We start from the raw sequence: 8,621 nt of genomic DNA, 5'->3' as shown, positions 1-8,621 counted from the left end.
ACGTGGCGCATATCACGCGTACGCGTCGATGGTCTTTTTCACAAGTCACGCAGACGCATCGGTCACGCGGACGCGTCGCTGTGAAATTCTTCAAATCACGTGTACGCGTCAGTCACGCGCACACGTCGCTCTTCGCTGCTATCTCTTTTAATTCTTGAGCTGCAGAAACTCCATCAAATCCAGTCAAATGCTACCTAAAATAAAAAAAATTGCAAAAGACTCAAAGTAGCATCTATATTGGCTAAAAGATAATTAATTCTAGATTAAACTCAATAAATTAGATGCAAATTCACTAGGAAAAGATAGGAAAAATGCTCACGCATCATCACGCTCCTTCACAAATCCTAATCCTAAAACGGCGCAAATTAGTGAGAGGGTGCGGTTGGGAGGGGAGTAGAGTGCATTAGGGTAAGCGAGGGAGTGGAGAGGGATGGGGATGGGGCAAGGGGAGGAGGGGCAGGGTAGGTGGTGGTGGAAGAGGCAGTCAGGGGGCAGGAGGTGGTTAGGGTTAAAAGGGCATGTGATGGTTGGGAGAGGGAGGAGTAACTTGGAGAGCAGTGTTGGAGAGGGAGCGGAGGCTGTTGAGGGATGTGAAGGTGGCGAGGAGATGGTTAGAGGCTGAGGAAGGAGTTGGAGATGGTTGAGGATAGTGACCCACTTCACCCACTTCACCGTTTCTGTGCATTCCAATGATTATGGCTCATAAATTTGAAAGATTGGGGGTTTGGGTGAAACGGTGTCATTTTGGTGTGGGAGGACTAATATGTCCTGTTTTGAAAAACTACACGTTTTGATGTGAGAGGACTAATATGTCCTATTTTAAAAAGTTACATGCCACGTATGCTCCCGTAACGGCCAGGTTAGCACCACGGGAGTCATGTCAGACTTTTCCGTCGGGTCCAATGGAGTCACTTTAACGGATTTGTCCGCGTTTTGGAGGGGTCAAGAACATGAATGTATTTTCCAATCTTTGGGGACTAAAATGTTCACAAAAAAGGTTAGGGACCTATTTGTCTTTTTCTTTATAATATTTTTTATTTAACACAAAAAGGGAGCCATTCACATAATGACGCTTAAAATATCTTTTTTTAAAGATATTTTTTAATAATTAAAATTTAACCTATATAATCAATCAAATTGTGTTATTTTTTGTCAAAATTAGACTAAACAAATTGGTTTGACCAAAAAATCGGTAAATCAAATCTTGAATTGATTTAAATTAATATTCTTTTTTATAGAAAATAACTATAATACTCTTATTATAAAAAATGACTAAAATACTCTTATTACATATATTAATTTTGAAAACTCTAAATTCTAATCCTATAATAACATGGAGAGAAGAGAAGAATTAAGATTTAGAATTTTTAATATATATATATATATATATATATATATATATATATATATAAAGTTATTTTTTTATAATAAGAGTATTATAATCATTTTTATAAAAATATTAATTTAGATCACTTCAAGATTTAATTTATTAATTTTTCGGTCAAACTGTTTATTTGATCTAATTTTAATAAAAATAACACATTTTAATCGATTATATAGATTGAATTTTAATTATTAAAAAAAAACTTCTTTAAAAAAATGTTTTAAAATTTTTTATGTAAGTGGCTTCCAAATTTATTTACTTAAAATAAGGACAGTTTTAAACGAAAATACAGAAAAAAATTACTAAAACACATACATCTTTACCTAAACATAAAACTTTTTAAAAAGAAACACGTGACGAAACACAACTTTTTTTAACCAAAACAATAGACACAGAATTTTTTTTGACAATAAACATATAAAAATTTTAAAAGAAACATAAAAAAACACATAATCTTTTTATATAAATATATAAAAAATTTACTTAAACACAATTTAAAAAAAAAAAACATAAATTTTTTTTTACCTAAACACAAAAAATTTATTATTTTTTTGGATTTACTACTTTACACATCTACATCATTAATTATAGACAAAAAAAGAAGAAGATTAGGACATGTTCTTGGATGGATCGGCTGGGATATAACTCGTTCTTCGACGACTTCTTTTGAGACAGGTTATACTTCAACTTCTTGTGAATAAAGGGGGTGGATACCTGTAAAAGAAACTCCAACGCTCAAGTCAGTATTAAAATAAACTTGTTTTCAAGTAGTTCTTAACTCAAATCAAAATAAATACCTCCATTTTTTTTATATTGAGAATAGGTTATCTGAGGTTGTTTGTTGTCGAATTATAGTAATAACGTGTGGAGATTATAACGTATTGATTTGTTATTATGATTTTAATAGCCGACTTATGACGTATATATCGAGTTTTCATAATCGATTTATAACGGTGATATCAAGACATAAAATACCTCAAAAGCGAAACTAGTATGCTCATTTAATTTCAAAATTTCAAAAGCGAAACTAGTATGCTCATTTAAATAGGCGATTAAAAATTTTTAATATGTCTCATTTTGTTGGCGGAGTGACCCACCATAAAAAAATATATATTTTTGAAGAATTTAAATTTTTTTATCAAATTAATTAAAATAAAAATTAATTAATTAATTGTTTTGTTCAAAGTAGAGGACCTAGTCCCATACAAAATAAGAAAACCTACATCACCTTAATCCCTTTTATGCCTCTGACGTGAAGTAGCCACTCCTCTCATATCCTTCAGCAGCTCCATGGAAACTCTCTTTGGAGGACTCTCCAAATTATCAAGTCAAAATCCCCTTCCACGCTAAGTCTTGCAAATTTGTCTACCACTTGATTTCTTTCGCGTAGTGTATGCTTGAACTTTACCTTCCAATTTCTATTGATAAATTGTTTGTTTCTGTTTACAATAGGATGCTATCATGATATTCTTGTTTATGCGAGTTGTTTTTGAGGATGATTTGGGTTAATAAATTGTTGGCCAATTTGATTAGATTTTATGACCAATTCAAGAAACATTATTATTATTATTATTATTATTATTATTATTATTATTATTATTATTATTATTATTATTTACAACTTTATAAGCAATCCAAATTACAAATATAATCTATCAACTAGGGCAATTTAACTGCTGGGAATAAAGAGTATGACAACAATCTAATTAATCATGTGTCAAATAATTTGTTATTATTATTATATTAAAATATTAATATAATAAGATCTTTGATTAAATTTAGAGATTTATTATTATGATAGTGATCATAATATTAAGAGATAAATCTTTTATAATTTAATCTAAATTATTTTTGGTCATAAGATTATTAAAAAGGACATTAATAATTCAAAAAGATCAATATATATATATATATAATGGTCTTCATTGGATGAAGATTAATAGATCTCACTTATTGAATTATATATATAGATGGTGTACATAAGGATATGACCATTGAACTTATTCACTCTGAGAATTTCTAATGTTTATAATTACCGCATATTTGTCAATAGGATACTCTCAAGATGAACATAGTAATAGAGTTTCCTTTGACCTGCGACTGTCATAGTAATTAACAACGTATTTATTATACTTTGATTCCGGACACCTAATACCCTAGGGTGCTAGTTGAATGGATATTAGGTATGATTTAAATACTTGTAGAATTAATGATCAGTTAATAAGGAATCCATCAACTCTCGATAAAGAGTTTGAGCTCTATGATTATAATGAATGAGATGAATAAAACCTTAGCCAAAGAGATTGAATGAATGAAGAAATGGGTTTCTTAGGTCATTCACAGTTCACTATAATAATGGTAACAAGTTAGAGTTTGACAATTAAATCATACTCTAAGGGTTAACCAAGAGCTGGAAAGATGGAAGGAATTATACTTTGTTCTTCTAAGGTTCTTAGTAAAAATATATTACTTCATATTATCGGGTCGTTAAGGAGTGTTGCTAGACGCCAACCTTGATTAGTAAATTTAGTATGACTAATTTACTACCCGCTAGTATTGAACCTATGGGTCACACAATAACGAGTGTTTTAATATTTGCTATAGAATTATTTAATTATTATTTTGATTTGATCAAATAAATAATTATATTAATTCAAAATGGAATATTATTATATTCTTTGCTAGCACCAAGAATATAATAATAGTATGATAATTGAGAATATTAAATGAGATTTGAGAATAATTAGTTATTCTATTTTTAATTTGGATGAGATCCTAACTGATTCTATTTTTAAATTGAGTTATGATATGATTCATAAATTTGAAGGATTCAATCAGTAACAAATCTCATACTATATATATGTATGTCAAGAGTAGAGGAATTATAGAAGAGAATAACAAGAGTTTTATTCCTTTACCTCTACACATATAAATGTATGTGAGCCTAATTCTTGGAGAAGAATTTTATGGTGTGCAAAAGTTGCAAAGAATTTCTCAATTTAGATCAGATGTTCATTGGTCAAGGAGTTGACAGCAAAGCTTGGTCTCGGTGTGGATACACAGAGTCTTCATACAATCGAAAAATAAAGTTTTTACTAAAGCGTCTAAAGGTATTTAGATCTGATCTATATATTATTGAAATAAAGTTTAAATACAAAATAGATCTTTAAGGATTACTTTCTTTTCTTCTGTTGCGTGTTATGAACACATGGTAATTCTTCAGTGGTATCAGAGCATGGTTTTTTTGTGTTTAAATTTTTATTCCTATTTTCTTAAAGTTTGTGAATTAATAGGATTAATTCAAATTATTTTTTAAGTATGTGATGTATTTATTTCCATTGAGATGGTTTTTTAATAAATTAATAGTTAATTTATTTTAATTATTTAATTGGGCAAAAAACCATTATAAGCCAATGTGCTGTAGAATTTACGTTAATAAGCCAAACTGAATATGGTTTCAGTAATGAGCCAGATCATATATTAATATAATTCGAACCAACTTGGTTTGAACTGCATTTCTTAATAATTCGAACTAGGTCAGTTCGAATTATGAGTTGAGTCTTCTTCACAAATCGAACCAGCTTGGTTCGAACTTCGATTGCAAGTAATTCGAACCAGAGTGGTTCGAATTATAGAGAGAGAAGCCGGCCAAAGTAATTCGAACCAGGCTGGTTCAAATTAAACAACTTTAATTCGAAGGAGGCCGGTTCGAATTAGTGGGAGAAAGAGCTCTATATATATGGCTGTAAACGTGAGTTGGTCTCATTAGAGGGAGTAAGATGGCTAGTGAGGAGAGTTTTGTTGTTTTGGTTCACCACAGAGGATCCATTAAGAGAAAAACTCGTAGCGGAGTGAAGTTCACAGATAAGGATCCTCTCTGTATTGTCGTTACTCCTACGATGAGCTTTGATGACCTTGTTAGATCTGTACTGATGAAGCTCGGTCTAGAAGGTGCGAAGCGGGTTAAGAAGTTTTTCTATCGCATTCCAATCACGGTGCTCCAGGATACCGTGAAGTATGATTGTTTCACGATTAGTAGCGATGAGGACTTGCAAGTAATGTTTCTTTGTCGGCGGCAGTTTTCGGAGGTGAGGACACCAGAGTTGTTGGCAAAGCTGGTTGATGTGGTATCCAGCTCAGGGGGTTCGAACCGGAATACCACCACTTTAGCGACGGCAGCCGGTTCTAGTTCTCGGCCTGCCATTGGTTCTTCCTCCGTCCCTGTGTACCAGCCAGTGGTCCAACCTGTCGCCTCCTCGTCTTTTGCTGTTGATCTCAACGGCAGCGTAGGCGACGAGGTAGGTTCAAGGAAAAATCCGCCGAACCCTTTACTGGGCGTTGCACCACTTGGCGTTGGAGACGGATTGTTGGGTGATGTAGAGGAGGATGACGTCGAGCCGGATATGATTGACGATGACAGTGGCGATGATATTGGAGCGAGTGAGCCTGCATTGGCGGTAGGTGGTTCTAGCTCTGGCACACAGCAGTATCCACCTCATTTTTCCTCTTTGGACTTGGATGCCATGAGGCAGGAGGGGGTTTCTGGGCACTCTGTTGGATTCGGAGCTAGAGATGCGGAAGGGACTGCTGGTCTGACAGAGTTCCAGGTTGGTCAGCAATTTCAGGATAAAGAGCAGGCCCTGTTAAGTGTGAAGACTTACAGCATCTGGCGAGGGGTACAGTACAAGGTGATCGAGTCTGATTATCGCCAGTATGTGGGCAAGTGTTCTGAGTTTGGGAATGGGTGCACATGGTTGATTCGACTGAGTCTCCGGCAGCGCAAGGGCATTTGGGAGGTCAAACGATACAATGGACCTCACACTTGTCTTGCCACCTCCATCTCGAGTGACCACAAGAGTTTGGATTATCATGTGATATCGGCGTTCATTATGCCAATGGTTAGGGCTGATGCATCCGTCAGCATCAAGGTGCTCCTGAATGCCACGACAGCACACTTTGGGTTTAGGCCGACTTACAGGAGGGTCTGGATGGCAAAGCAGAAGGTTGTTGCCCTCATCTACGGTGACTGGGATGAGTCATACAACGAGCTGCCCAGGTGGGTGTTGGGAGTCCAGTTGACAATGCCTGGTACTGTTGCAGTCCTAAGGACTAGCCCCGTTCGAGTTGGAGGACAGGTAGACGAGTCTCAAGCTTATTTTCACAGACTTTTCTGGACGTTTCTACCGTGCATCGAGGCATTCCGTCATTGCAAGCCGCTAGTCAGCATTGACGGCACCCATCTGTATGGCAAGTACGGAGGAACGTTGCTCATCGCAATTGCACAGGACGGGAACTCGAACATTCTACCTGTTGCATTCGCACTAATAGAGGGTGAGAATGCTGAGTCTTGGGCATTCTTTCTCTCCCACCTTCGTCAGCACGTGACACCGCAGCCGGGTCTGCTGGTTATATCGGACAGGCATAACGGCATCAAGGATGCGCTTGAGGCTCTTGACGAAGGTTGGTTACCTCCATCTGCATACCGTGCATTCTGCATTTGACACGTAGCTGCTAACTTTGCCCTTACCTTCAAGGGCAAAGACGCACGGAGGCTTCTTGTGAATGCGGCGTATGCCAAGACCGAGGTTGAGTTTGATTACTGGTTTGATATTCTGCAGTCTGAAGACCCGGCGATGTGTGAGTGGGTGAACCGGATTGATTATTCCTTGTGGACTCAGCATCGTGACGAGGGGCAGAGATTCGGTCACATGACGACGAATATCTCCGAGTGTGTGAACTCAATCCTCAAGGGTGTCAGAAACCTACCTGTATCCTCGCTGGTGAAGGCAACATATGGTAGGCTTGCGGAACTTTTTGTTCGCAAGGGGAAAGAGGCTGAGGCCCAGATGGGAACCGGACAACAATTCACTCAGCACTTGGCCAAGTGTATTGAGGCCAACTTGAAGACGGCGAGGTGCTTCACGGTGACTTTGTATGACAGGGATAATTCCGAGTTCACCGTAGCCGAAACCACTCCGACTGGTTCCTTCTCATTGGGTAGCTACAGAGTATCGCTTGCCGCTCGGACATGTGACTGCGGGTACTTCCAGGCGCTTCATTTCCCATGTCCGCACGCACTTGCATGTTGTGCCTACTCACGGGTGAACTGGACCACTTATGTTTATAGCGTGTATAGGATTAGTTCAGTATTCAGTGTGTATCGTATGGGATTCACCCCTCTGATTCCAGAGGGTTTCTGGCCACCATACGACGGGCCTATTGTGATACCGGACCCTGACAAGAGGTGTGCGAGAGAGGGTCGTCTGAGGTCCACCAGGATACGAACAAATATGGACGAGGCAGATCCAAACCGTCCAAAGAGATGTGGCCTATGTCGCCAACCCGGACACACACGTCAGAGTTGCCCACAGTTGGGTGGATCGTCTCACACTGGGGGCCATTAGTAGCCATGTTCTTAGCGTTAGTACTTATTTTAGTTAAATTTTATTGTTGATTTTTTAACTTTCATGTATTCAGCATGCTGCGTTAAGTAATGAATATGTTATGTATCACTTTGAGTCTTGCTACAAATAAATGCAAAATTTAATAAATAAATGTACATATTAGACTGTTATATGATGCAATGATTATAAAAAGTCACTGATAAATCCGGTAAACAACCGTTTTCAAAGTATAATTCGATGAACAAACAACAAAGGAAAACAACTCTAAAATAACAACAAAAGTACATATGGCTGTGATACATGAATAAACCCCACGGAACAAAATACATGATACATGACTCATCTAAATAGATGCGAGCCCGTACCGCAACGATGGGGTACCCGTGCCCGCTGACCTCTGCGGATAAACGGATCCTCATCCTCGATCTCATCCGCATCCTCATCTAGGCCAGGCTGTGCAGGTGGCGTAAAATGGGCGGGTGCCGCAGACGGCCTGGCAACAGACTCTGATGCAGCAGCGTAGGCGGATAGTGGGGTACCTCCCAAACCAAAATGGTCACCAACATATGCCATAGGAGGCTCGTTGAGATCAATGTCTAACGGTGCCTGCGTGCTGGATGTCTGACCACGCCTCCGGGTCGGCACGTCCTCCTGCATGATGGCAGTGATGTCATCCAGAAACTGTGCACCTCAGAAGTCCGCATCAAGCGTATCTGAGGCAAGAATGTCTGACCACTGTGATCCCGGAATAACCCATGGGGTACCCTTCTGCTGAGGCTGGTCATGGGCGGGTACACCAACGAAGTAATCTCCAAGAGGCCCCGACCCAAGTC

The sequence above is a fragment of the Arachis hypogaea genome, chromosome 6 (assembly GCF_003086295.3).
Source record: "Arachis hypogaea cultivar Tifrunner chromosome 6, arahy.Tifrunner.gnm2.J5K5, whole genome shotgun sequence".
NCBI classification, from domain to species: Eukaryota; Viridiplantae; Streptophyta; class Magnoliopsida; order Fabales; family Fabaceae; genus Arachis; species Arachis hypogaea.
Note: the sequence above shows the minus strand (reverse complement) of the source record.